At 47.5% G+C, this 22,054-nt stretch overlaps 1 protein-coding gene across 1 annotated transcript in view; it reads right to left on the bottom strand.

Annotated features, from left to right (window-relative positions):
* The window catches only part of VANGL1 (VANGL planar cell polarity protein 1), a 385,233-nt gene that overhangs the window by 42,514 nt on the left and 320,665 nt on the right, over positions 1 to 22,054 (bottom strand). The gene's annotated exons all lie outside the window — the stretch shown is intronic.

The following is a 22,054-nucleotide window of genomic DNA, read 5'->3' as shown; positions in this document are numbered from 1 at the left end:
GCATCACTTAACACTGAGGAAACAGGAGGGCGTCACAGCTTTTGTTGGAGTCATAGCAGGTGCGCCCATTATGTCCAGACACCACCCATGGCCATCCTGCACCTGCCGACAAGCGGTGCCTGGGATTGGTGTGTCCATCCGCACCCCAGTGAGGGACAGCCTTCACTCACCTGCCAGATCACTAAGGGGGGTCTTCCAGCCACCGATGAGCTGCGTACAAGGTAAATGTGACGCCGAAGCCGTTATATCTTTGCCCTCCATAAAGCCTGGCAGAGTCTGGCCCTCATCAGACCCATCATCTTGGCCTTTGCCCCCCAGCATAGACAAGATTCTAGCAAGTGAAGTTTGCAAGGCAAAGACGAATACTCCGGACTGGGCCACTAAAACAGTCCCCCAAAACACAAATGACCGAGACCATGATGGTTAGTGCCACAAAGATGATGAGGACTGTGAACAGAGTATTCTTCAAATGGGCGGGGCTTCGATGTTTTACCAAGTTGAGTGCAGCATTAAACATCACTGGTTGGTGCGTGGTGCCACAGGTCGTGAAGATGGCCTTGGTGGGATAATGAATATGCTACTTACCAGTGTGCATCTGTTCTTGGCATGTGGGCTGCTGACATTCATATCTGTGCATAGATCGCCACCTAGTGTTGGGTCCGGATGTTTGCACGTTGTTGTCCTGGAAGAGTCTTCGAAGTATCCTGAGATAGGTGACTCCTCCCCTGGACCACAGTGCGCATGGGCATCCTCTCCATCCTCAGATTGTTTTTTTCCGCCATTGGGTTCGGATGTGCTTATCTTGACTCAAGTTGGGAAAATCTAGTTTCAGGCCAAAAGGCCTTTAGTTTTCGACGGTACTGTTCCCGATCGGTATCGACAGTTTACAGGCTAGATAAAGTTCATTGTATTTTCCTCGGTCTTTAGAAAAGATGTTCTGCAGACTCAGGGTGTCACTCACAGTGCCACCGTCTTGGTTGGACAGGATTAGGCCCTGGACAGTGGTTAAGAGCCGGGTTCAGGGAGGTATGGGTTGATTTTCCGTAGTGACAGACCGCTGTCATCCAAATGGCTGTTTTCTTAGTGAACATATGTTTTGAACGAGAAGTCCAAGTGGATGGTACATTTGGGGGTGTTCTGGTTTAAATCCAGCCAGTTCATAATTTGTGGAAGTGAAGAATTCTCTCTTGGTCACTCGGGGTCTTGTGCTGGGTCAGATTTAGGCAGAGGCCTGAATTTGTAGAGCTGAGGAGCTGGTGGTGACTGGAGAGGTATTGTAATTGCATTTATGAAAACAAGTTACTTACCTGTAACTTTGGTTCCCCAGTATTGGTAACTTTCATAGATTCTCATGCTTTGTATCATTCCCCGTCGTCGGAATGGGAGCCTCGGTAAATAAAAAATATATCATAACCATAGAAACAAAAGAGAAAATAGGCCTAGGCCTCATCTCATTTTGTAGTATATCACCCTCTTTGTGTAAAAGAGCCCAAACTTTTGCCAGGACCAATCAGCACAGCCTCACCCATTGGAACCTTCCTGAGAGAGCTCAGAGCCTCAGATTTTCGTAGCCGTTGTGCCAACAGCCACTACCTCAGTAAACCGGCAGAGCTTTCCCAGGGGAGGTGGGTGGGCGCATGAGAATCTATGAAAGTTACCAATACTGGGGAACCAAAGTTACAGGTAAGTAACTTGTTTTCTTACCCCAGTATTGGAACTTTCATAGATTCTCATGCTTTGTATCAGAATAGCAAGCAGTAAATCACAACAAGCACATTTTGGTAGACACCTGGCCTTACATAACCATCTCAGTCTACAGTTACAACTAGTACATGGTAACCAAGAGAAAACAACATTACTGAACCAAATGTGCTTACCAGGATGGAGGGATTGTAGGGAAAGCTCACCTCTCAATGAACAAGATTCCTGAGGTCTGCTTGACCAACAGCAGCGTCATCTCTTCCCACCGACTCCAGGCAGTAGTGTTTTGTGAAGGTGTGTACACTGCTCCACGTTGCTGCCCTGCAGATGTCTTTGATAGCAACTCCAGCAAAAAGAGCCACTGAAGATGCCATCGCTCGTGTAGAATGGGCACGGGCCTTTCTGTCCAAAGGTTTGCCCGCAGCCTAATGACAGAATTGAATTGCACTGGATATCCAGCGGGAAATGCCACTCTTAGCGAGAGGCAACCCCTTCCGAGGTACACTGTAGGCAATAAATAGCTGTGTAGACTTCCTGAAAGAGCGTGTGCGCTCAAGATAGAATTTCAGACATCTCTGGACATCCAAAGAATGCAATGTTCGTTCCGCCTGGGTGGAAGGACGTGGAAAAAAAGAATTCAAAATCAAGGGTTCATTCAGATGAAAATCCGAAGGCACCTTCGGGATGAATTTCGGGTTGGTTCTCAATATTAGCACATCCTGTTTGAACTGCAGAAAAGGCTCCACTATGGACAGAGCCTGGAGTTCACTAACCCTCCTAGCCGATGTCAACGCTAAGAGGAGGGCTAGCTTCCAAGAGAGGAACTTCAAGTCCGCCCTGTGAATCGGCTCAAAGGGAGCTTTCATGAGCTGAGCCAGTACTAGGTTGAGCTGCCAGATCGGTGGAGGTGTTCGGACCGGAGGATACATCCGAAACAACCCTTTAAGGAACTGTTTAACAATCCTTGCGGACCATAGAGATGGCCCCGATGTCTTACGTCGAAAACGCGATATGGCAGTCAGATGTACCTTGACAGAAGAGTGCGCCAAACCTGATTTAGCCAGTGACAGGATGTAAGGCAAAACCTGATGTGGCAGGGATTTATAAGGATGGAGTTTATTCCTCTGGCACCACAGACAAAATCTCTTCCATTTTGCCCTGTATGTCTTATTAGTGCTTGGCGCCTGCGCCCGAGACAAAACATCCCTGCACTCCTTGGAGAGATTCAGATGACGGAATTCTCTATATTCAGGAGCCACGCTGTCAAGTGTAGTGACTTCGGGTCCGGATGGAGCACCTGTCCCTGATCCCGCGACAACAGAGATGGAATCAGCGGCAAGCGAATTGGGTGATCCTGGGAGAGAAGCAGGAGTTCCGTGAACCAGAACTGCCGGGCCCACGCTGGAGCAATGAGAATCATCTTGCACGGTTCCGCCCTGACCTTCCTGAGAACTCGAGGAATGAGAGGAATGGGAGGAAAAGCGTAGCAAAATGCGCCGAACCAAGCAATCGAAAGGGCATTCCCCAGCGATCCTCGATGGGGAACCTTGCTTGCGTAAAACCGACATTTGGCGTTCTCCGGGGACGCAAAGAGGTCTATGGTCGGAGTACCCCATCTCTCGAACACTCGCTCCAGCGTGGCTTGGTCTAATTCCCACTCGTGAGTCACTTCCGTCTGACGACTCAGAGCATCCGCCGTGATGTTGAGGCACCCTGCTAGGTGCTCGGCTTGCAGGGTGATCTTGTGAGAAATCGCAAAATCCCAGATCGTCTGAGCTTCCTTGGACAGAGTCCGCGATCTTGTTCCCCCTTGCTTGTTGATATAGTGCATGGCCGTCGTGTTGTCTGTCCGGACCAGCACTGCACGATTCTGAAGTCTGGGAAGGAACGCCAGCAAGGCTAAGCGAATAGCCATCAGCTCCAAGAGGTTGATGTGGTGTAGGCTCTGCGCTGGATTCCAGTGACCGCTGATTTGAAGCTCCTGGAGTACCGCTCACCAGCCTTCTAAGGAGGCATCTGTGGTCACCACCATAGGAGACGGTGGAGTCCGGAATGTTAATCCTACTGCGATGTTCTCCTTTACCAGCCACCACTCGCAGGCCTTGCGCATAGCTGGTGTTACCCACACCTTGTCGTTGAACGACCCTTCTGCCTGGCGCCATTGTTTGTCTAACTCCTCCTGCAGAGGACGCATATGAAGCCTGCAATGGGGTATTAATGGTATGCAGGATGATATTGATCCGAGCAAGGACTTGTACCTGCGAACGGACACCTTTTTCCTCTGCAGCACTTGACGAGCGGAGGTGATCAGCTTGCGTTGAAGCTCCTCCGACGGACGAGCGGTGCATAATGTCGTGTCCAGAATAGCTCCAAGGAACCTTTGGGACCTGGAAGGTACCAGCACCGACTTGGGTCTGTTGAGCTGAAGACCCAAGTGGGCGAACAATTGAATGCAAGTTGACACGGCTTGAGAAGTTGCCTTGAGCGATGGAGCCTTGACGAGCCAGTCGTCCAAGTATGGGAACACTTCTAAGGATTGCTTTCTGAGAAAAGCCGCGACTGGTGCCAACATCTTCGTGAATATTCGAGGTGCAGACCGAAGGCCAAACGGAAGCAACCTTGAACTGGAAATGGCTCTTGCCTACTGTAAAGCGTAAATATTGCCTGTGAGCTGGGTGGATTGGAACGTGGAAGTACGCATCCTCTAAATCCAGGGACGCCAAAAAATCGCCCGGATTCAGTAGACGGAGAATATCCTGGAGAGTGACCATCCTGAGATAGGTGTTGAGCTCCCTTAGGTCTAATATAGGACGCCACGTATCTTCCGTCTTCCGAACCAGGAAGAACCTGGAATAGAAACCCTTGCCCCTCTGCGAAAGAGGTACTGGTTCTATCGCCCCCTTGATGAATAGTTGGTGGGCTTCGAGATGTAACAGTCGGAGATGTTTTGAGGGACGGGCGTCCGGAGCTCGCGTTGGAGGAAGATCTTGTAATTCTAACGTATGGCCACTCTGAACAATATTCAAAACCCACCGGTCCGATGTTATAAGGACCCAGCTGTCCAGCCAATAGGAGATCCTGCCCCCAACCGGTGTCCTTGGTAGGGGAGGAACAGTAGTTAGAGCCAGGAGGCCGCTATTGCCTCTTGGCATTGTCTCGTCCCTGACGATTCTGACGTCCTCTCTGGGACTGACGAGAGAAAGACGCCGATTGACCTTGGCGTTGGTTTGAGTACTGATTCTTATATGACTGTCCTGACTGTGTTGAATACTGGCGTTGGTTTCCTCTATAAGTAGAGAACTCACGTCCCCGTGCACCTCTGAATGGAACCTTGTGATAATTTAAGGATCCTAAGGACTTTGCTGTGTCCGTGTCCTTCTTTATGCTTTGCAGGGCCTCATCGACATGCTTACCAAAAAGCATTTCTCCGTCAAAGGGAAGGTCGAGGATCTTATTTTGGACCTCCTGACGGAACCAGGTTGCTTTTAACCAGCCTTGACGGCGCAAGACCGCTGACCCTGCCAAAGCCCTGAAAGCAGTAGAGGCTATGTCCATAGCACAGTCAATAACTTCAGAAGAACATCTCTCTCCTTCCATGAGAATCTGCCTGGCCTCCTCCTGACTCTAATCCGGCAGTAGGTCCATAAACGGCTCCATGTCACACCACATCTGGCGGTCGTACCTGCCTAGAATGGCTAATGAATTAGCCGCTCGAACCAACAAACTGGCCATGGTGGAAAATCTCTTTCCTACATTGTCCAGCCGCCTGCCATCCTTATCCGGAGGCGTAGTTAAAGGTGTTGACGGATTCTTGGACTTGCTTTGTGCGGCCTGAGATATTACAGAGTCAGGCTTTGGTTGTCCTAGAAGACATGCAGGACTGCCCTCAGGGGCCTTGTATTTCTTCTCCAGCCGGGGAAGAACCGGGATGACCGTAGCCGGGTTCTGCATAATCTTAATTCCCTCATCCCAGACATGTTCAATGATGGGAATTGATCTGACCGACTTTTTATACTGCGCCTTAAAGTCATACAGAAAACAGTCCGACTGTTCCACCGTAAGAGGCAGACCAAACCTCTTGGATGCACGCTCCATAAGATTATGGAACCCCCCAATATCTGCCGGAGGCGACACGTTCGTCTCCCGGCCTGCAGCATCCGGATCTTGCATTCCAGTGTCATCAGGATCCACATCCGGGTCCCCTGGATCGGTTAGCGGGTCCACGTGCCCCTCATCGTCCTCATCCGTATCCACATCCTGTATATCTTCATTGGCAGGTTCCTGATATGAAGTCTGAGGAACCACTACTGGTACCACCATTGGTGGGGTACGTCTTTAGGAAGAGGTGGTAAGTCCACTGCCGTCCCTCGCGGAACCACCGATGTAGATGGGTGCACTGGAGGAACGTCAGGGCGCGATGGAAAACGAGCTCTGTAGTCCTGCAACATCATCTGCAAGTCCGTAACCAGAGCAAATGGTAAAGCTATCATATCCTGCCTCAAAGTGCGAGGATGTACCTCCTGTTGACCATATTGTTGCTCCTCCTGCTCCTCTTGGCCATAATACTCCTCAGTATCAGTCTCTTGCTGCTTTACATGCAGATCTGAAGGACTGTAGGCATCCCCATACTGCTCACCCTCATCCTCGTCCTCCGACTCATCTAGAAGCATAGATGGTGGTAAAGGCGTAACCCGCCTAGGTGAAGTCATGTTCGGTGTAATTTTCAACCTTTGTATTGAAAATCCTGAATTTTTCGCCGTCGACGGTCCCATCGACGGAGTCGTCGTCGACGGAATCCCAAGCGTCGACGAAGTAATCGGCACAGTAGTCTTCGTCGACGGAGTGTGAACCGTCGTCGACAATGAGGTCGTCGACGGAGCCTTCTTCGTCGACGGCAAGCTCGTTGACGGACCTTTCTTCATCGTCGACGGGACAACCGTCGATGGTTTCGTCGACGAACTCGTCGTCATCAGCATCGACGACGACGTCGCCGTCTTTGTCATCGTCATCGTGGTCTTCGTCGTCGACACCGCCGTCGAAGACGAGAATGAAGCTGTCGTAGACGATGAAGCAGACATCGTCGACGGTCCCGTCGACGATACCAAGGAAACAGTCTTCACTATGGAAATCGTCGTCGACGTACCTGCTTTAGTCAGCGTCGACGGACGCTGTTTCTTCACCGTAACCATCTGTGGAGTTCCTGCAGAGTGTTTCTTCACAGGCTTTTCCTTTTGGGACGGAGGAGAAGATATGGAAACCTCCTTTTTGTCCCTAGAGGCTGTGTCCACACCAGCAGCCTGTCCCTGCCTCTCCTTTTCACTTCCGTGAGGAGATTTCATGGGACTAGCCTCCTCAGACCTTTCAGAGATCCCGTGAGGGGCTTTGACAGGGGGTTCCACAGAGATGGAGGGAGATGACCTACCCCTCTTCTTTGATCTCCTGGAGGAGGTGCCAGAAATCGAATCCTCCTCATCTGAAGAGAGAACCTCCTTCCTGGTCTTCAGCTTTTGCAGCCATGTCAGCAACCGACCTTCTCTGTCCCGCAGAGTCTTGGTAGAGAAGGTCCGACAAATCTTGCGGTCTGTGGCCTTGTGTTCCGGGTATAAGCAGTAAATACAGTTCTCATGCTTATCCTCAATGAAAAGTCTCTTCTTTCCACAAGAAGCACAGGATCTGAATAAGGCTTTCTTTTCCTTTTCTGACATAATGTCAGTATAGGTGGTAAAATGTAGATTTCTAACAGAAAATTTGTGAAAAACTGAGCAGAGCTAAGTGGAGACTCCCTAGCACAACGTGCGGTAGAAAAATCTGAGGTTCTGAGCTCTCTCAGGAAGGTTCCAAGGGGTGAGGCTGTGCTGATTGGTCCTGGCAAAAGTTTGGGCTCTTTTACACAAAGAGGGTGATATACTACAAAATGAGATGAGGCCTAGGCCTATTTTCTCTTTTGTTTCTATGGTTATGATATATTTTTTATTTACCGAGGCTCCCATTCCGACGACGGGGAATGATACAAAGCATGTGAATCTATGAAAGTTCCAATACTGGGGTAAATAGTGCTTACTACCCCTGACGAGGCGCCAAAGCGCTTTTCCGGCAAGCAGAACGCTACTACAGAACCCATAAGGATTAGTGGTAAATTAGTATGGTGAAGTATGAAAGTAATTTGAGTGGTGAATATTAGTCAGTTATTTGGATTGAGAAGGATAGCAAAGGGAAAAAAGGTTAGCATTTATATAGTGCTCGTTACCCCTGATGGGGGCGTCAAAGTGCTTTTTCAGCAAGTAGCACACTACTCCAGAACCGATAAAGCATTAGTGCTAAATTAATAGAGTGAAATATGAAAGTAATTTGAGTGGTGGATAGTATTCAGTTATTTGGATTGAAAAGGAGAGCAGAGGGATGGAAGAGGAAAAAAAAGGTTTGCATTTATATAGAGCACACTACCTGACGAGGAGTCAAAACGCTTTGTCGGCGAGTAGCACGCTACTCTGGAACCCATAAGGATTAGAGGTGAGGTGAAATAGTGGGAGGCTTGGGATGAGTAAAAAGGGATGTGGAGGGGAAGAGTCAGAGGGAAGAGTTTAGAAAGGCTTGTTTTGCTGGATCAGTATAGTAAAAGCGGTGTAAGGTGTTCCAGGCAGGTCGCTCCCCACACCGTACAGCTCCACCTGTTGTGCCCGTGTCCCTGCTCCCTGATCTTACTGCTGCTGCGAGTTTGAGGCCCTCCTCCACCCGCAGGCTGCCGCCTGCGCCTCATCCCTGGTGGCCCAGTGGTGAGCCGTAAGTATCTGTCTGCTCGCTCTGTTCCTTTTGCCTGCTCGACATGTCTACTATTGTAATGTATTCTGTCTGTGCTGTTGTAATACACTGTTGCATTCTGTCACTGCTGTTGTATAACACTGTTGTAGTCTGTTTTTCTGCTACAGTACCCCATTTTCTATTTCGTTTTCTGCCCGTTTCCCCCTGTAGCCCTTACTAGCGTTTCAGCCTTCTCCTCTCTCGCCGCTGCGTCCCCGCCCCCCTCGCTCGCCTAATCGCTCCCGCCTCCCAGCTGCTCCTCCCTCCCACTTCCCTTCTTATGGCGGCCGCTGCGCGGTGAAGAGAGCGACCCTTGACCCTGTTCCAGGCAGGTCGTTCACCACACCGCACAGCTCCACCTGTTGTGCCCGTGTCCCTGTTCCCTGATTTCGCTGCTGCTGCAAGTTTGAGGCCCTCCTCCACCCGTCAGGCTGCCGCCTGCGCCTCATCGATGGTGGCCCAGTGGTGAGCCATAAGTATCTGTCTGCTCGCTCTATTCCTTTTGCTTGCTCGACTTGTCTACTATTGTATTGTATTCTGTCTGTGCTGTTGTATCACACTGTTGCATTCTGTTACTGCTGTTGTATAACACTGTTGTAGTCTGGTTTTCTGCCACTGTACCCCATTTTGTATTTCGTTTTCTGCCCGTCCGCACCTGGACCGCACCCAGCGCCAGACCACCTGGCCCCCACGTGCGCCACAACACCCGTCACCACTACGACGCCAACCTCCTCCACGCACTCAACACCGGCCGTTCATCTACCTGCTTCCAGGCCACCCCGAAGCACATCCACGGACCCTTCACCTGCCAAAACTGCAGCTTCACCAGCCAGCGTACACCAGCATGACCTGCCCCTCCCAACAGGGCAGGCCTCAACCATCTCAATTGCATACTACTCAACACCCGGTCCGTCCACAGGCACGCCGTCGAACTTTGGTCCCTGCTCGACTCATCCTGTCCGGACGTCGCCTTCCTGACGGAGACCTGGATGAACAGCTCATCTGCACCCGACGTTGCCATAGCCATCCCGGATGGCTACAAGATCACCCGCAGGGACCGCACCAACAAACCGCGAGGAGGAATCGCCATTGTCCACAAGAACACCCTCAGAATATCGACCAGCACCAAAGACATGCTCAGCTCCGCCGAACACCTGCACTTCCAGATCCACATTGATTCCAACACCACCATCAGAGGAACCCTCGTCTACAGACCCCCTGGGCCCCGGCCACAGTTCAGCGACTCCATCACCGACATAGTCAGCTCGCACGCCCTGGCCTCCACAGACTACATCCTCCTCGGAGACCTGAACTTCCACCTCGAGAACGCCAACGACAGCAACTCCACCACCCTGCTCAAGAACATCGCCAACCTCGGACTCAAACAGCTCGTCACAACACCCACACACACTGTCGGACACACGCTCGACCCCATCTTTTTCGCCAGCAATCACGTCACCTTCAGCCACACCGCCGAACTCCACTGGACTGACCACCGCTGCATCCACTTCAAGAAAAACACCCAACACAACCACCCGCAACGAATGCCCCACCGCAGCTGGAACAAGGTCACCGAAAACCAGCTAATCACCACCCTTGCCCGAGACCCACCAACCGACCACACCGACACAGCCGCCCGTAACCTCAGGCAGTGTATCGATGACTGCGCCAACACCCTTGCCCCGATCAAGTAACCCTCAAACAGACACACCGACAGAAGGGCCATCTGGTTTACCACCGACTTCCAGGCATCCAAACAGACCTACCGAAGACTTGAGAAGAATTGGCGCCACGAACAGACACCGGACAACTATGCAGCCCTCAAGAACGCCAGCCGCAGGCACCACCAACTCATTCGAACCGCCAAAAGGACCTCCTTCAAGGAACGCATCGACAACAAAGCACACAACAGCAAAGAGCTCTTCAACATCGTGAAGGAACTCGCCAACCCCAGCTCCAGCTCTAACGATATCCCACCTTCACAGGACCTCTGCGACTCTCTAGCCACCTTCTTCCACCGCAAGATAATAGACACCCACGACAGCTTCAACACTCAGACCCGCCCGTCATCCGCTGACATCGCAGACCCACTGCCCCCCAGCCACATCGGCCTCCTAATCTCCTGGAACCACGTCAACGACGAAGACACCATCAAAACCATGAACAACATCCACTCCGGCTCACCGTCAGACCCCTGCCCTCACCACATCTTCAACAAAACGAGCTCCATCATCTCACTCCAACTCCGGAAGATCTTCAACAGCTCCTTCGAGACCGCCACCTTCCCGGAGAGCTGGAAACACGCCGAGATCAACGTTCTACTCAAGAAACCCAAGGCAGACCTAAAGGACCTCAACAACTTCCAGCCCATCTCCCTGCTCCCGTTCCCGGCGAAAGTCAATCGAGAAGATCGTCAACAGACAACTGACCTGCTTCCTCAAAGAGACCAACACTCTGGACTCGTCCCAATTTGGATTCCGCAGAAACCACAGCACCGAAATCGCCCTCATCCCCACCATCGACATCAGGACCTTGCTGGACAACTGCGAAACCACGGCCCTCATCCTCCTAGACCTTTCGGCCGCCTTCGACACCGTCTGCTACCACACCCTACGTACACGCCTCCACAACGCAGGGATCCGCGGCAAAGCCCTGGACTGGACCACCTCCTTCCTCACCGACAGAACCCAAAGAGTCCGCCTCCCCCATTTCGATCCGAAACCCACCAAGATCACCTGCGGCGTACCCCAAGGATCATCCCTCAGCCCAACCCTCTTCAACATCTACATGACACCACTCGCCAACATCGTCCGATCACACAACCTCAACATCGTAAACTCGGACAAGACGGAGGTCCTCATCCACGGCTCCACCCACTCCACCTGGGATGACTCCTGGTGGCAAGCCTCGCTGGGAGCTGCGCCAACACCCACCGACAACGCAGGCAATCTGGGGTTCATCCTGGACTCAGCACTGTCAATGACCCAACAAGTCAACGCCATCTCCTCCTGCTTCAACACCCTCCGCATGCTTCGCAAAATCTACAGATGGTTCCCCACCGGAACCAGAAGGACGGTCACTCAGGCCCTCGTCACCAGCAGGCTGGACTACGACAATGCCCTCTTCGCGGGAATCACGGCCAAACTCCAGAACAGACTTCAACATATACAGAACGCCTCCACACGCCTCATACTCGACATCCCCCATCACAGCCACATCACTGCCCACCTGAGGGACCTGCACTCGCTACTCGTCAACAAGAGGATCACCTTCAAGCTCCTCACCCACGCTCACAAAGCACTCCACGACGCCGGACCAGCATACCTCAACAAACGAATCACCTTCTACACCCCCAACCGCCAGCTTGGCTCCGCTGATCTCGCCCTCGCCACCGTTCCACGCATCCACCGAACGACCGGCGGCAGATCCCTTTCCCACCTCGCTGCCAAGACATGGAACACCCTCCCCATCCACCTGCGCTAGACCCGGGACCTGCTGACCTTCAGGAGACTTCTCAAGACATGGCTGTTTGAGCAGTAGCAGCTCCCCCCTTCCCCCCCTCATCAATGAATGAGGGAGTGGAGGTAGTGAATATATTGATAGAGGCACAGGGTGAGAAATAGGCTAGTATATTGGAAAGAGTAGTAGAAAGAGGTTTGAGATGAATCAGAGTTGAGGTACAAGTTATATTGAGAGAGGTATAGGGTGAAAATAGGGCAGGGCTCGAAAAATCCACTCTACCGCTCGCATATGCGAGCTAAATTTAACGACGGTGAGCTGTTTTTAGGACCTACTCGCCCTTTCTGGCGCGTAGGAAGACAAACTAACTTTTGTCCTCTGTCTCGGAAAACAGAGTAAATGTGACAAGATGACAAGATTTAAAGGCATTTTTATTGCTCACAAAGTTAATAAGCAATAAAGATGCCTTTAAATCTTGTTATTTTGTCACATTTACTCCACTTTCAGAGACTGAGGTCAAGTAGGTTGCAGTTAGGGCGAGGAGATTTTTTAAAGGTACTAGACCTGCAGGACTAGTACAATTTTGGGGATTTTTCGAGCCCTGTAGGGTAGTGCATTGGAAATGCTGAATTAGAAGAAAGTAATAAATATATAGATCCATAAGTACATGGAAAGTTTAAAGATGCATAAAGGAAGTAAGTATATGTAGATTAAAGATATTGATAGAGGTATAGGGTGAGAGACAGGGTATTGCATTGAATATGCTTTTTTAGGAGAAAAGTAATAAATATATAGATCCATAAGTACATGGAAAATGTATAGATGCATTAAGGAAGTAAGTATATGTAGATTAAAGATATTGAAAGAGGTACAGGGTGAGAAATAGGGTAGTGCATATAATATATTTTTTTGTAGGACTAGTGTGCTATCGTTAACATCAAGCATGTTGGCAATATGATGGCCATTAGTATCGTTTAAACCTGCTCCTATTGACTCAATCAGATTTGTTTTTATTTTTAACAAGAATGTTGAAATGGACTCGGTCACAGAATGAAATAAGCTTACACTGAGGATACGAATCAGATTAAATATAGCAGACTTTAAATTAGAAGAATTAAGGAGTAGAAATGAATGGAAACTTCTGAAATCAGTAAGTAACTTTAGTCATAGGACTGCGATTTATTTTTATGTAGGGAAAGCACTATTTATGGTCAAGCAAACTATACTGAGGGAAAGGGCTTATCTGCAGAAATGCGAAGAGAGATGATAAAATTAATCAATCAGATTGAATGAAAGCAAGTAAAAGGACAGATGCCCACTGGCCAATAAAGAAACATTAACTTTACAGCACATTATCATGTTCTGCATAACTTTGCACATGGGGAGAAAAAACTCTAATATTGCTTATTATGAAGACCAGTGATCCTGGATATTATTATGAAATATGAGAATCTAGCACTCAGTTATAAGTTGGGAGTATATTTTGCTGCTTTGAGAAATTAAGGCCAGGTGTAAATAGGTTTTGTTATTACCAAATAGAACATTTTTGCGATTCGCAGTTTGAGAATTGTAACCACTCGTGTACTAATGCACGTTTCACACATTTAGTGATTCCCAGTGGGCAGCAAACAGATCTACGTCATTAATACTCATGAGCAACCCATTGGGAATCGCTAAAATCACAGGGATGGTGGCCTGCTAGGGTTAGCAGACTACCATGTCTGTGATTGCTTTTAACCCTTTCTATGCTCATGACGGAGCTGTTCCGTCATGAGCAACGGTGGGCGTGTGCTCATGACGGAACCGCTCCGTCACGGCACCCACCCATGGGAGAAGCGCTGGCGGTACCCCATGGGCAGCCCATCTACACCCCACAAAGGGGGATGGCAGCGGAAGAGATTCCGGTGCCACCCCGACCCCCCCCCAGGCAATTCCATAACGTCAGCACGCACAGCGCATGCAGACGTCATCAGTAAGCCCTGGACGCGCGGGAAGCCATTTGCTTCCAGGCGTTCCACGGAGTCAGGTAGGTGTTTCTGCCCCGGGAGGGGGGTTTCTTTACCCGTTGAAGCATCAGGTGAGAGGAAAGAGTTTTTCCTCTCCCCTGATGTCTCTTTGAAGGGCATTTGTGTTGCACGATCATGCACAGCGTTGCGATCGTGCAGCATAAATGCCCCCACTAGGAACCAGGGATGTTTTTAAATGCATGGAAGCGAACCCTTGGGCAAGGGTCGCTTCCAAGGGGGCATACATATTTTGGATGTTCTTCTGCCCCCTTGGGGGCAGATCAGTCAGTTTTTTGGGCCTTTCTGCCCCTGAGGGAGGGGGCCCCACCAGGCACCAGGGATTTTATTTTTTGTTGTATGAAGGCAACCAAAGGCTTTCATACAACGAAAAACGAAATCCCTGGTCGCTTCCAAATGCGTCAAATTTACTGGAAGGCCTTTCTGTCCCCAGGGCAGGCAGAAAACCCCATTAGGCACCAGGGATTTTTTATTTTATTGCAGATGGAATCGACTAACCCTGGGTGTAGTTTGTGTAGTCGCGCTACGCGAACTGCGTAGTGCGGTAGGGAAATGCTGCTCGCAATGATTGCACAGTGCCGGATGCTTGTCAGCACGTCAGCACTGTGCAATCATTGCGAAAGGCATCATGCACAGTGCAAGCGGTCGTTTTCTGCCGCTCGAGTAGATTTGTACTCGAGTGGCAGCTTTCTCAACGTGGACTGGTAGTTTCTCATCGTGAGCGGTCGTAAGCATACGCGACTACTCGCAATGAGAAACCGGACCTCCCCACGTTGAGAACCTCGCCGGGAGGTTTATTTTCCTCGCTCGTGGTCGCCAACTTGACGTTGAGGACCGCAGGCAGGCTAAAAAATGCCCGCTACGTTACGTGTTTTTGCACTGTGTTACGTGCGATTTGCGTAGTTGCACTCGCTACGCACACTCGGCGAGCGTAGCGTAGTTTTCCGCCCAGGAATCGACCCCTTGGCCAAGGGTTGCTTCCAAGGTGCTTAAGTTTATGTATTTTCTGCCCCACCATGGGGACGGATCTGCCTGTTTTTTGGCCTTTCTGCCCCCAGGCGGGAGGGGGGCTGAAACCCCACCAGATCCCATGGGCAAGATCACCTCCCATTTTTCTCGACCCTATTTGAAGGCCCATCTGGCAAATTGACCATTTAAGAAGTGATATAGCGTATTATAAAGTTAATTGTTTTATTTCTTCTGAATTGCAATTGTTACGTTTTATTTTTCCTTTTTATTCTAGTTCAAGGCTTTTGCGCTTTTAGACTGATGCTCCAGGTTGCAGTTTCGTTACTAGTGGTGCTGCAGTTTGTGTAGTTGCATGTATTTGGTAAGAGACTTTTTTTGTGCTATTTACTCTAAATGAGTTTCATTTCCCTGCATGAATGTGTTTTTTGCAAATGGTGTAATAATAGTAGTATGTTTGTGCTCGATGTGTATTTTGTTGTCTTGTGAGTAATTGGTTTTGTTTCCTCTTTCTAGTGGGATATCGTTTTTTGCTGTGTCGCTGCAGAGTAGGTGCTGGTGAGTGTAGCTATCTTTGGCAAGTGAGTCATATTGTTTTTGAGTATAAAGCCACACTTTGTTTAATACTTATTTTGAAGTGTTGGTTGTAGGTGACTTGTTTGTGAAGTCTCCTTTCTTAGGAAGGATTACGGCTAGCTGCTGGATTACTGCTCAGCAGGTTGTTGGTATGCTTTTTGAGTCTTCCTCTAAACATGGCTAATTCGTGTAGGCTGTATGTTGCTAAAATTGAATTAAGACCTCTTTTTGATTTTACCTTACCTTACTGTTGTGTGCTAGACCCCCCGGTCCACCGCAAGCGTTGCTCGATTGTTGTGGAGGGAGTCTTTTTTTAAAATCTTTTAATTCCCTGCTGCCATTTCCACCCATTTCCGGTGGAAGGAGGTTGGCGCTCTAGTGCTCCAACCTCCTCCATATAAACAGGATGCAACAAGCGACGCGCAGGGGACGTGCGCCCGTCCGCGCCAGGACAGCGCCAGAAGCCAGGACCCCTGGTCGGGCCATTTCAGATGTGAATGCCGTAAGCAGCATTGCGTGCTATTCTAGACAGGAATTACTCGATTTTAGAAACACTAATTTACCATACTGTCAACATGATTCTGTGCTACTAGTTGAAGGACCATTTTTCGTGTAGAAACTGCTACTATCAGAGCAATGTTGTTGATATAAGGCGGACCTGGGTAACATCTGATCATCAGCTATCAAACAAGACTTCTTACTATATAAATCCAGCCTCCTCACCATGTGAGCCATATTTCACAACTAAAAACCAGCGAAAATGGAAAAACATACTTTGCAATACCCGTTACCTTCCCAAACATTCTACTGAAATTTGGGATTTATTTTCTTCAATACAGCCTGAACGGAAACCTGGCTCAAACCCCATTCCACGCATTCTATCACTTTGGCAATACCAGAAGGCTACAAGTTTATCAGAATGGATAAATCAGTCAAGATGGGGGGAGGACTTGCCATTATACACAAAGACAGTATTAACCTCTGTGTTCTGGATGAATACTGTGACCCAAAGATGGAAGCTCTCATTTTCCGAATTGATTTATCAGACCAAGTCAGTTGGAAAGGGGCTTTGATCTATCGTCGTCCTGGCCCCATAGCAGAGTTTTCAAATTTACTCACTGAACTCATAGCCCCTCACGTACTCGCCAGTACTAACTTTGTGTTACTAGGCGATTTTAACATTCACAGTGAATGTTCTAATAATGTGGAACCATTAGCCTTTCTGAATAATCTTGCACTCCTAGGCCTAAATAAACTGAATGAAGGTCCTACCCATATGGCTGGCCACACATTGGATATTGTTCTGTCCAGCTCACCTGACATACAGTGTGAACAACCAGTGCAACTCACATGGACTGACCATGCCTTAATTGAATTTGTCATTAAGAGCCATAAAGTTGAACATAGGGGTCCAAGTCAAGACAATGGGATGGCCCGCAGGCAATGGCAAAAAGTCTCTTCAGAGAACTTCCAAGCTTCCCTAAAAGTACCTCGGAAAAAACCTTCAGATAATCTAGAAGAAGCACTCACACTAAGTACAATTTTGCATTAACAGAAACCATTGACCATCTTGCGCCAGTGAAACGCTTCTCTACTTATCCAAAACGTCAGCAAGCTGCCTGGTTTACCCCCCAGCTACATACTCAAAAAAAACTATGTAGAAAACATGAGAGGAAATGGCGTACCACTCATGAGGAGAGTGATAAAATCCAGTTTCTAACTTCTTTGTCAAGCTACCATAGTAGTATTAAGCTCGCACGAAAGAATTACATCTCCACCCAACTTACATTGGCTAGTAATGCGCCAAAGGTTTTATATAACATCCTTCAGTCGTTGACGAAACCTAAGGCATGTGAGAATGCAGAAGCACCTTCACAAATACTTTGTGATAACATCGCATCTTATTTCTCACAAAAAATTGAATCAATTTATGATAACATTGTATCTGCAGGGAGCCCACATCAAAAGCAAACTGTGACAATAGATGCAGCAGGACCGACCTCTTCTATGCTGCTTGAGAACTTCCCTCCGCTTACCACTACAGATGTAGAAGCCTTAATGCACCAAGTGAAGACCGACTCCCCGTGCGACCTGATCCCTGCGAGAATAGTTAACACCCTTATTCCTCAACTTGCCCCACTAATTGGACATCTTTTGAATCTTTCACTAAAAGAAGACTATGCTCCACCGGAATGGAAAGCAGCTCAGATAATGCCTATTCGTAAGAACATGAAGGCCCCTCTGACTGATCTGACCAATCTTCGTCCTATCTCACTCTTGCCATTTCTGAGTAAAGTACTAGAGAGGTATGTCAACAAGCACCTCTCCAGTTATGTCGAAATGTCAGGCAACCTAGACCCTTCTCAGTCAGGTTTTAGGCCCAAATATAGCACCGAATCAGCCTTGCTAGTGGTCACAGATAACATCAGAATGACCCTAGAAAAAGGCCATTCTACGATTCTGGTGCTATTGGACCTATCCGCCGCATTCAACACTGTCTCCCACCAAATACTACTCAGAAGGCTGAAGGAAATAGGACTAAGAGATTCTGCCTTTCGTTGGATGGCTAGTTTTCTATCTGGTCGGACTCAGACAGTTAATTTAGGCCCGTATCGTTCGGCACCCATGGAACTTACCAAGGGAGTTCCACAGAGCTCCTGTCTATTTAATATCTATGTGGCTCCCTTGGCTAATGTTCTAAGGAAACATGGGTTTATTCCGATATCATATGCCGACGATTCGCAGCTACTCTTTCCATTCAATTAACGAACCCCTACCATTCAGGAGACCTTCTCTTTGGGCATGAACGCCATTTCACAATGGATGAGGAATAACTTTCTTCTAGTGTAATGTCGGGAAGACCGAGCTCCTACTTTTTGGGGAAGCCCCCATATTATGGTCCCCCAATTGGTGGCCCATTAATCTTGGAAAGCCTCCTATTCCCAAAATTTCTGTTAAAAACTTGGGAGTCCGGTTAGACCATGCCCTTACTTTCAAAGAACATGTTGGCCAGACAGTTGGTATATGCTTCCATACTTTGGGCCTACATCGGCGAGTCATCCCTTTACTTCCAAACTCTGTAAGAAAGACTCTGACTCAGGCTCTTATACTGAGTCGCCTAGACTATTGTAACGGTTTGTTGATTTCTGCTAATGAAGCGTCAATCAATAAACTACAAGTGCTTCAGAATACGGCGGCGCAACTGGTTCTGAATATGCCACCCAGATCTGCCTCCCGCCCTCTTCTCTTAAAACTCCACTGGCTGCCAATACGCAAACGGATAAAATTTAAGATTTGGTGTACTATCCATTAAGCATTATTTAATCTTGGTCCCAGATATCTGAAAGAAAAATTCAGTCTCTACCATCCCACGAGATCTTTGCGTTCCAGCACCAAACATCTACTGACGGTCCCTAGAGTTAGGAGAGAGAGATTAGGAGGGAAATCTCTATCATACCTCGGACCGAAATACTGGATCGAACTTCCCCTTTTTTTCCAGAGAATGCGCAAATCATTTAGTTTTTAGGAAATTACTTAAAACCACTTTGTTCTGCTTCTAATAAAAATAAAATTAACACCACAGCCTTCGCTGTACAGCTGATATGCCTCCACAAAAGCGCAGAGATACTCCTCGGAGTCGATTCTGGCACTATATAAACCCTTAAATAAAATAAAATAAATGGTTCAGAAACTGACTCTACATCTGAGGCAGAAGAGGGAGTGGAAGATTCAGGAAGCGAGTTTTCTGTCCACGAGGAATCATCGGATGATGAAGCTACTCTCAGTGCAGATGAAGCTACTCTTAGTGCGGATGAAGTGCCTGTTTTAGGGGAGTGGTTTAAACAGATAATTTTAGTATCCAATTATATTATTTCTTACGTCAAAATCACAGAAAACATATGAAACATAAATCATTTGTGCAAAAATATATGAAAAACTATATAAAGAACTCTATTTTTGCATTAATGAGACCATCTTCAGGACTGATATGTATTTAAGTTGATGACCCCTATTGTGATGTAGAACAGAAATAGTTACTATTCATTCTTACATAATTTTACTGTGGAACAGAGTGTCTCTCTTAATCAAGGTAAATTGTTTTCCACTACAGTTATATTATAATCTTAATAGAATTTAGCTTTATGATAAAATGTATGTTAATTTAAACCTCCATTAAATTCGCGTTATCATAAAACTGACAGATTCAGAAGTGTGACACAACAATTTGTAACAATGTTTCCATCATAAACCTATTGCGCCTGACTTTTTGTTTCAACAGATTGACGCATTGGTTATTACAAGCCCTTTATAGAAGTGTGAAATTGAATCAATCGAGCTCAAAAAGTGAATTTAACCTTTGGTATCATTAAAGGTAAATTATTATTTGTTTGCTTTGATCATTCTTTTTTTAAATTATTTTTTTGATTAGAGTCTGTGTCTAATACAGACACTCGAACCCCTTTTTTTGTTAAACACATTATTCCAAAGGGTTGTTTCTTACCACTCTATAGAGTTTTAGACTATAATTGATGGTGTTTGAAAAATGAAAAAATGAAACTAGTAGGATCGATATGAAACAATGCATAGTTTCCCTCCCCGTTTCAAAAATAAGGAGTTACAGATTTAATAATAATAACAATAAGAAGGTGAAACTGGTGTAAATAGATGACAAACTGCATGCATTTGGTGTCTAGATTGTTTACTTCATGATCAGAAATATATTATGCTGCGAAAATCCTTTATAAATTATTAATATTTGTTTTTGTGCAATAATGCGGGTGATATAATGTAATATATATATTAGTTATTTATGTAAAAATTATGTAAGAATGAATGGTAACTATTTCTGTTCTACATCACAATAGGGGTCATCAACTTAAATACATATCAGTCCTAAAGATGGTCTCATTAATGCAAAAATAGAGACCGAAACGTCGACCTACGCTTTATCTCCTGTAATCTGTTTAATTTTTGTCAAGAAGAAAGTGTTGGCAATTGTTACAGTGAAGGCTTTGAATTGTATATTGTTCCCTTCTTGCTACATTGTCTGTATTTTTAGTATCCTAATTTAAAGATAAAGAATGAATATTTTTCCAATATACACCCGTTTTTGTTCCAGTTCTTTATATAGTTTTTCATATATTTTTGCACAAATGATTTATGTTTCATATGTTTTCTGTGATTTTGACGTAAGAAATAATATAATTGGATACTAAAATTATCTGTTGAAAGAAATCAACTAACAAGGCAATCATTTGTTTTGCCTTGAAAATTCTCATATAAATCTAAAAGAATTTTCTTAAATAAACCCCTTGAAGGCACACTTACCTTATCATTCACTTTGCCCGAGCCCTCAAGGGTATTTTGGGTTGCCCATTTTTCCTCACATGTTTTAGGGTAGGACATTGATGTGCCAATAGTGCAGCACAAGGCATCTGGGCTGCAGCCTAGGTCTGTAAGGCTTCCCATTGGTATAGTGCGGCAAGAGGCATCTGGGCTGCAGCCTGTGGCTGCAAGGCTTCCCGTTGGTGTAGTGCGGCAAGAGGCTTCTGGGCTGCAGCCTGCGGCTGCAAGGCTTCCCGTTGGTGTAGTGCGGCAAGAGGCTTCTGGGCTGCAGCCTGGGTCTGTAAGGCTTCCCGTTGGTGTAATGCAGCAAGAGGCTTCTGGGCTGCAGCCTGCGGCTGCAAGGCTTCCCGTTGGTGTAGTGCGGCAAGAGGCATCTGGGCTGCAGCCTGCGGTTGCAAGGCTTCCCGTTGGTGTAGTGCGGCAAGAGGCATCTGGGCTGCAGGCTGGGGCTGCAAGGCTTCCCGTTGAAAGTGCTGACCTCTGGGTTGCCCCAGGCATGGTGCAGCCAGCATTGCCCGACTTTACTGGTGTTCCAGGGTGTAGGATACTGAAAACTTTTTGCCGATGATCTTTTTCAGTTGTTTATGGATGATGTATTTTTGGCAGAGATTGTTGAGCAGACTAATTTGTATGCGCAACAGTATTTGAGAGACAACAGTGCCAGCCTTAGGACCCACCCCAGAGCTACCCGCTGGACTCCCACACATCTGGATGAGTTGAAGAAGTTCTTGGGTAGAACTTTTTTGATGGGCTTGCTAAGGAAGCCATCAATGTCTTCATATTGGTCTACTAGTCCCTTGATGGCAATGGCTATATTTCCGGCAGTCATGAGTCGTGATAGGTATTTGCTTCTGCTTCAGATGCTGCATTTTTTCGATAATGGTTTGGCGTTGCCACGAGATCACCCTGATTGTGACTGTCTTTTTAAGATTCGGCTTGCCATTGATCACTTCGTAGATCAATTTTCTGAAATCTATGCTCCAGGGAAAGAAATAGCAGTGGATGATTCTTTGGTCTTGTTCAAGGGCTGCTTGGTTTTTAGGCAATACATTCTTAGAAGGGGGGCAAGCTATCAATGAATCAATCCGGAATTGTAAGCGTGCTACTCACCCGTGAGGGTCTCAAGGCCTCGGGGGGAGGGGGGGGGGAGGAGGGGAATTGGGTTAGGCAGACCTGTTTAGCCG

Source organism: Triturus cristatus, chromosome 8 (assembly GCF_964204655.1).
Source record: "Triturus cristatus chromosome 8, aTriCri1.1, whole genome shotgun sequence".
In the NCBI taxonomy this organism is placed as follows: domain Eukaryota; kingdom Metazoa; phylum Chordata; class Amphibia; order Caudata; family Salamandridae; genus Triturus; species Triturus cristatus.
This window is presented reverse-complemented; position numbering and strand designations above follow the sequence as displayed.